This window comes from Alosa sapidissima, chromosome 5 (assembly GCF_018492685.1).
Source record: "Alosa sapidissima isolate fAloSap1 chromosome 5, fAloSap1.pri, whole genome shotgun sequence".
NCBI classification, from domain to species: domain Eukaryota; kingdom Metazoa; phylum Chordata; class Actinopteri; order Clupeiformes; family Clupeidae; genus Alosa; species Alosa sapidissima.
In genome coordinates, this window is record NC_055961.1 from 29216243 (window position 1) to 29224588 (window position 8346).

General features: G+C 44.0%; 1 pseudogene; it reads right to left on the minus strand.

Moving 5' to 3' along the window:
• Positions 1-1948: 1948 nt before the first annotated feature.
• LOC121709776 lies at positions 1949-2809 on the minus strand (annotated as a pseudogene).
• Between the last annotated feature and the right edge of the window lie 5537 nt (positions 2810-8346).

Below are 8346 nucleotides of genomic sequence, written 5' to 3' on the forward strand. Positions count from 1 at the left end.
ACTTTTTAACCACTTATGTCTATAATTGAAACATAAACTCACAAATCATCCACTTACCTGTCCATTTGATTGGTCCTTTCAACCGTGTAGAATTCCCTGCTGTACCAGCGTTGCTCATCTTGAGATGATTTCGTTGAAATGTTGTTGGACGAACTTCTTGGCCGATAGAAAAAAAAAAAAACTTGGCCGTAGGCGTTTTGTGATTGGTCTTGATGTTGACACATATTTTGTGTTGTAGAAGTTAAATCACGCAACACATTATTTGCAGAAATTGACACAACATGTGTTATTTGGCTTTCTACACATTGAATGTGCAAGAAAACAACACATTCTTTCTTAGAGTGTGGTGTGCTGAGATTTTTGTTTGACAGCTGGATTTAACCCTGTCAGCTATAACACAGTCTTACCAGTGCCATGCTTTGTACCTTTGTATATTCTGTAACAAGCTCAGCTCGAGCTGTCACCAAATTAACGTCATCGGTTCATTAAAACGTACATTCACAGATATATCTCTAGCCTGCTTAGATTTATTGAAGTGCTTTGGTGAGGGTGAGAACATGAAAAAGAGAGAGAGAGATAAGCCCATAGGCCAGAGTCTATAATTGTCCAAACACCGCTGACGCGGCACAACAAAAAAGGCAGAAAAACGTGCAACAAGCGCTGTTTCAGTCCATTAAACAGAGCGGAAAAGGTAACGAAAAAAACTCTGTATTTTCAATATCAATCAGTCGAAAAATGAAAATAATCCACGGCAATAATAATCCATAAATCCGAGGGTATGTCAAGGCAGTCTTTGAAACTCCGCAAGCACAAAAAAAGGAAAAAGGACAGATCTCACCTCGAAATCATCTCCAGGATACGCGGAAAAACCAGTCATGTATTCCTTATTATCAGGCGTAAAGAAGAGGATAAATCCAGTGTGTGAATCAACCAAAAGGAGGTTATCAGAAGCGCAGATCGCCTTCTACCCCTGTTCATTCATTCATTCTTCCTCCCGGCTTTCTTCCTGCGTCCCGTTTAAAGGCACACTATGCAGGTTTTTTTAGTTTAATATGCAAGTTTTTTCGCTTAATTTACCTTCATTTAACAGCTTCAGAGTCATTGGAATGGTTATATGACTTTTTTCGGGTTGAATGGTGGTCGTCTCGCTTCCCCCTAGCGCCTGTGAGCGGAAAAAAACACCCTTGCAACTGTGGGCCGGCGGGCCGACGGCCTCAGTGTCAGGAAGTATAACGAGTGTGACGAATTGCTTTACTGCATTCAAATACACATACACGCCAGGCACCGGCTAGAAAAAGGTAGCGTAGTTTCTCAGACATTAGTCATGACAGAGCCAGTGAAAAAGAAGCAAAAACCGAGAAAACAGTAAGGAAATTGCCAATACTGCATAGTTTACCTTTAAAAAGCAAACATGTGATTTTCCGAGAGCACAGCCATAGGGCCAGAACAGGAAAAGTGGGTGAGAGTGAGCGTGAAAAGGTGAGTGACAGTTCTGGACCCTATCGTTTGTTTCAACTATACTTGCCCTGGATCACTGACTTACGCCCATAGTCATCAAGATAGCTAGCGAACTATAAAGATGGTTAGAGAGAAAACGGATTTTAAAGAGCTCAATACTACCTGGCCAGGTTTTTAAACAGTACATTATAAAGAGAAGGCAACTTTTATAGTGAGAGAGTTAGGCCTATTCCATATGAAGAAACAGTTAACAAATCTGTTACGCTTTACAACAATAAATAAGACTTGTCTAATATCACAATATGGCTATTTATGTGGCGGATGCTACAATTATACTAGCTGTAATAGAAATATTGTTCATTAAAGGTTTTCCAAAAAGATAAGATGAGCCTTTTATGTCTCTTAGGTAGAGAAATGTTGGGTAATCAAGAGAGTGTGTTTACACAAATTAGAAAAAAGTCACAGAAGGTGAATAAATACATATTTGCCTTTACACATAATTAGATTTATAGAATAGAAGAATATTTGCTACAAGCGATGCAGATGTAAAGCTTCCTTGAAAAGGGATGCTAGCATAATACGACATATAACTGAGCAAATAAACAAGTATTCCTATGGTTTTTGTAGCTTTACTGTTGTATTTCTCAATCATTCTGTTTGCATGACCAGCCTTTACTCTTGCTTTGAAAGAGCTGATCACCTGTGCCTGATGTTTGGCTGTGCAGAATATTTTCACATTTAGTCCTATCACAATGGAACAGGTGATGGCAAATGAGACAAGAAGATCAAACACAATCCATGGCAGGTGAATAATAAATAGACACTGGCATGTTCTATGTGGATCGGGATAAAGGATGTGATCGTGTAAAATCAGGAGGGCACACGCCAGAGAAGCACACCAGATCAGACACACACACAGGGCGCTTTTCCTGTGTGTCACGCTCAGAGTATACCGCAGAGGATCACAAACCACAATATCAATGGATATCAAAACTATGTTGTTCATAGACACAATAACAACTGCAAATGTAATGTAGGGAAAAATGTAACAGAAAGTGTCCCCCAGATACTAACATGTTTCTATTAATGTGATGCTCTCCACAGGCATAACGAACAGGCCAACTAGTAAATCTGCTACAGCCAGAGAGAGGATGAACAGGTTCGTCTGAGTGAGTAGTGGCTTGAAGTGAGAGATGGAAATGATCACCAAGAGATTGAGGAAGACCGTAGATACAGATAAAGATAAAAATAATATATACATTATGAAGTATCCAATTGGTGACCTGGTATCCTTTGTGCATGAAGAGTTCAGTGCTGGAAAACAGTAATAAGCTTTAGTGAGGTTCTTCATTGTTGTGGCATTTGTGGAAAATATTACATACAATCCCAAAGATGGAAGTCCCCTTGTTACAAGCTATTGCTCTGTTTTCACTTGTGACCGTCAGTCACTGCGCCAAATTGTAGGGCACTCTGTGTTTTTTATATACAGCATGAACACTGCAACTCTCTCTGTCGCGCTCTCTCTCTCTCTCTGTGCGCATACATGTGGAGTGAGTGGACGGAGCCGGTGTTGCACCAAATTTTGTGACCTGTCGAAATTTGTGACTCTAGAGGGCGCTATATGAATTTACTGAGTTGTACTGACACATTGACGAAGCACTTACGCAAATAACGTAAGACAGGGGTCCCCAACCTGTTCCATATGTGTTGTGCATGCATTACTTGAAAAGAACTAGCTCCAGTTATGTATGAACAGTGAAGGTAACGATCTCTTAAAGATTGAGATATATGCAGAGACCAAATTTCCCCCTCGGGATCGAAAGAGTATATATATACTTATTGTCGCAGCTTTGCCAGGTTCTTTAGCAGCACCTCACTCTGCACCAGCCACTTCCCCAGCCACGCCCACTCATCAGACTCACACTCCTGTCACTCATTCTCTCTCCCCTGCCTACTGAAGCCTTACACCTGCAGCTGATCAATCAGCTGATCAGCTGCACTATATCAGGCCTCCCTTCACACACACACTTTGCCTGGCCTTGTCAAAGCAGCATTAAGGACCCAGCCAAAGACTCGCGCCCTCGTCAGCTCGTCAGCTCGTCAGCTCGTCAGCTCGTCAGCTCGTCAGCTCGTCAGCTCGTCAGCTCGTCAGCATTCTGTGGATTCAGTTAAGTTATGGACTTTGTTGGATGTTGCGCTCTCTCTTTAATTGCCTTAGTCTGATCTCCTGTGTGTTTGCTTTGCTTTGAATTCTGGACCTACAAGTACTTTTCTGTTTACTATTCAATAAATCTCTAGGGATGGGCAGAACGAGGCTTTGTGAAACAACGAAACGTTCAAAGCAATTGCGCCGGAATGTGTCGGTTTCAAAACAATCCGACACACGTAACTTTATGGTGACATCTAGTGGCCAGTTTTGCTAAAATCACATTTTGACCGTGAAGCACAACTGCTTCAGACGAAGAATATAAATAGCCAACATGGAACGCAAGATTTCGTCTACAGCTACGTGGTTCAGTGGTTAACACACTGGCATTCGGCCGGAGCGGCCGGTGTTCGACTCCCTGCTGGTGCTTAGAAATGTCAGACTAGTATATGCCTTCAGTAAATAGAACATTTTTTATATCTGCCAGTTAGATGTTTTGTTAATTCAGTTTCATAGTACATTATCCTTTGGAATATGCTGGAGAGGAAAATGCTACAATGGTTTTAAAATGTAGGCTATGCTTATGGCCCAGGGTTTTTTTTGGGAACATGTTGTAGGGAAATAAAGGATACATGTGAAGCAGGTTAGACTAATCAGGTACAACATGGGGAAAAATAAACAACACATTTTTTGTATGTCAACATACATTTTTATTTAGGAATAACAGTTGTTCTGCCGTCTTGGCATTTAATCTGTTTCTTGTTTTTGAATAAACCTCCCCGGCCTTGGAAAAAAATCTTTCACAAGGCACACTTGTTGCTGGCATGCACAAATATTTTTTTGGCCATCACAGTTAGGTTTGGATAAACCACTCTCCTCTCCTGCCAGTATTTCAAAGGGTCAGCTGTTCTTGAAATAAAGGCATCAGTCATATATTTTTTTACTTCCACTGTGGCATCTGCAATGGCGCTATGAATGTTTAGGGTTTCACCAACACGGTGATCAAACAAATCCCATAGACTCTCTGATGGGGATGCTGTTGATGTTGTTGAAGATGATGATGATGATGATGATAGTGGTGGTGTCGGGTCTGAGGATGTTGATGCCTGTGGCTCTAATTTAATGAAAAGAGCAGTTGGTCATATAGCATAAGTATATATTATGTTAGGCTACATCACAATACACTGAAATGAAAACTGACACTGCTCACCATCAGGTGTTGTTGTCGCTGAGCGCATCAGTGAAGCACACTCTAAAGTCAGATTCCTCTCAGCTTCTAGGGCTTTTGTAGGATTGCCAAACGCCAAATGCTTGAATCTCGGGTCCAGCAATGTTGCCAGGGTTAGCACTCTAAATGACTCGTACGATCCACATCTGGAGTGCAGCCCTTCCTTCAGGTGGGTGCCTAATGTACAAAACAGAAACCAACACAAAACATTAATTATATCAATTAACAGGATATGACATGTATGGTCAATTATAGTACTGTTATTGCAACCTACCTAATTGCACAGTTGGCTCCCGTGGCTCCCGACATCTTTTCATTGACTTTGAACTGTAACATCCTGTACATTGGTATCAGCTTTGACGCCGACACCCTTTGTTCCTCTGACATCTCCACAGTAGCAAGTTTAAAGGGCTGGAGAACAGATAAGGACTCTTGTATCAATTCAAATTCAAAACTGTTCAAAGGTGTAACATCACTGTTCAGGTTGGCAAGGGCAGCAGCTACAACTTCACGCTGATCATAGTCTCTGTAGCATGTCGAATGTACTGTTCCACCTAGTTTCCACCTCCTGAATCAGTTTTAGGGCAGGCCTGCCCATCATGGTCTGAATCTCAACCAGTTTGTCCTTTGCTTTGCAACTGGATCGGAATAATCCAACTATTTTTCTGGCTTTGTTGCGGACGTCCTGAAGTTCAGGTGTTTGGTCCAGGGCCTTTTTTACTATAATGTTTAGTGTGTGTGCAAAACATGGCAGATGGCGGATCTGTTGCAGCTGGACACTCAGGACCATGTTTGCTGCATTGTCTGTCACCATGCACTGGACCTTAGATGTAATGCCCCACTCAGCCATGAGAACAGTGTTGGCCTCCATAATGTGCTGGGCGGTGTGGGTTCCCACAAATCTGGTGACACCAAGTAACACTGTTGCCATTTTCGCCTCAGGTGTGACATAATGTCACGTCACACCAAAGAAGCCATCCATATTGATGGATGACCACATGTCACCTGTAAGGCTAACAAAATCAGCCTTCTGCAAATCATCCTTGACTTGCTCCTTGGTGCGGTTGTACTTGTCATCCACCATCTTTGTCAGCGCCTTCCTGGATGGGAGGATGTAGTTGGGGTCCAGCTTAGTCACAAAGGCCCTGAAGCCTTGGTCCTCGACAATGGTGAATGGCTGCATGTCTTTCACCACCAAAGCCTCATCCAACTCCCTCTTCCTGCCTTTAAAAGGACATAAAACTCACTTTTAGACATTACTATTACTTAGGCCTACATTGAGAAAATACAGGACATCTTCAGGTAGCTTAATGCAGTTTTAAGCAAATAATTTAGTAATTTGGATTTACAGCAGCAGTACAACAGTTTATAAAACATTCTGTTTAGTATTTTAGGTGTGCAAGTTGTTGCTTTGTTTTTTCTATATTTCGGTGTAGTTATGCTTTGTGTTCCTATATTTAAACATTTGCTGCCATTAAAAGCATGGTGGCGCAGTGGTAGCATTACCGACTAAGAATCAGACGACCCGTGTTCAATTCCTGCCGTCACTGTGTTGCTTTTACTGAGATAGAGGGCGTAGCACTTGACTCTTGTGTTTTAATTTATCCCCTCTAATCAACACACTGAGATTTAATTTATTTATATTTGTAAACATACCTCTATTCAGTGGCCCAGCAGCAGCAGCAGGCCTATATACAGGGGCATCACCGTCCTCTGCATTCTGAAGAACTACAGGGTGACTGGTCCTCAGATGGCGCAGCATGGAGGATGCAATGCAGCCTCAAAATGCAGACCCCTTCCGGGAGCTTGTGAATGAGTTTCGCCAGGCCCTCACAGCTGCACAAGCCCACCCTGCCTCTCCACCAGCAGTCCCCTCCAGCCCAGTAGTCAACCCCACGCCCTATTCTGGTGCACCCGAGGGATGTAAGGGCTTCCTCCTGCAATGCTCTCTGGCCCTGGAGATGCAAGCACACCGGTTTCCAACGGAACGATCTCGAATTGCCTACATCATCTCTTTGCTCTCTGGACGTGCCTTGCAATGGGCAGAAAGTGTATGGAGCCTCGATGGCCCTGCAACGACATCCGTGGACAACTTTGTGGAGCATTTCGCGGAAGTGTTTGGGCTCCCAGAGGGTTTGAGTTGGGAGACTCCATGCTGAGGCTCTCGTTTTTTGTACTCGATGAGTCTACTACTGATTTGAGGATCTGAAGTCCTAAATACATTGGTCCCTTCACCATAACGCACCAGATTAATCCAGTCACTTACCGCCTCCAACTTTCACCCAGTTACAAGATCCACCCCACATTTCATCTGTCTCTCCTGAAACCCTACCACTCACCCCATTCTCCTTCCTCCACAGAACCTGGTGATGCTGCTGATCCCCCCAGTACCGCTTCTGCTGGACGAGGGTTCGATCTATGCCATCAACGAGATCCTCGACTCCCGGCGTCGCAGGGGCCGCCTAGAATACCTAGAGGGTTACGGCCCAGAAGATCGCTCCTGGGTCAGCCGTGATGACATCTTGGATCCCACGATGCTCGCTGAGTTCTATCAAACCCACCCCAGTCAACCAGCCCCTCACCGTCGAGGCCGTCCACGTCGCCGGGCACCCTCGTCCTCAGAAGCGCCCCCTGGAGAGGGGGGTACTATCACAGCTTTGCCAGGTTCTTCAGCAGCACCTCACTACACCAGCCACGCCCACTCATCAGACTCACACTCCTGTCACTCATTCTCTCTCCCCTGCCTACTGAAGCCTTAGACCTGCAGCTGATCAATCAGCTGATCAGCTGCACTATATCAGGCCTCCCTCCACACACATACTTTGTCTGGCCTCGTCAAAGCAGCATTAAGGACCCAGCCAAAGACTCGCTCCCTCGCCTGCTCTTCAGCATTCTGTGGATTCAGTTAAGTTATGGACTTTGTTGGACGTTGCTCTCTCTCTTTAATTGCCTTAGTCTGATCTCCTGTGTGTTTGCTTTGCTTTGAATTCTGGACCTACAAGTACTTTTCTCTTTACTATTCAATAAATCTCCATCACCGTGTTCACTATCTCCTAGTCCTCCTTCTGTGTACCGTGACACTTATACTTACTTGTACTTATGCTTTTGGGCACTCTTGGAACCTCCTCCACATACAGCTTCAAGTGGTCAATGCTGACCCTAGGGAAAGTGCAGTCATTGCTGTCAATCAGGTCAACACTTTTCCCCTCAACCTTTGCCACTGAAAAAGGTCCCAAGTACTCGGGGTCGAGTTTCCCCCCTTTCCTCTGTTGGCTACTCACATTCCTCTGCCATACCAGGGCCCCCGGTGGCAAGATCCAGTGAACCTTCTGTGTTGTCCTCCCCCTAATTTTATCCTGCTGCTTTTTGGTGTTTTCCTCTACTATCTTCATAATCTCCTCATGGCGCTGGATATCAATAGTCACCTCTTCAGCAAGGAAATCCTTCTCCATTGAATGTTGCATCTGTGGAGACATACAGCGGGGAAAATAAGTATTGAACACATCAAAAAAAT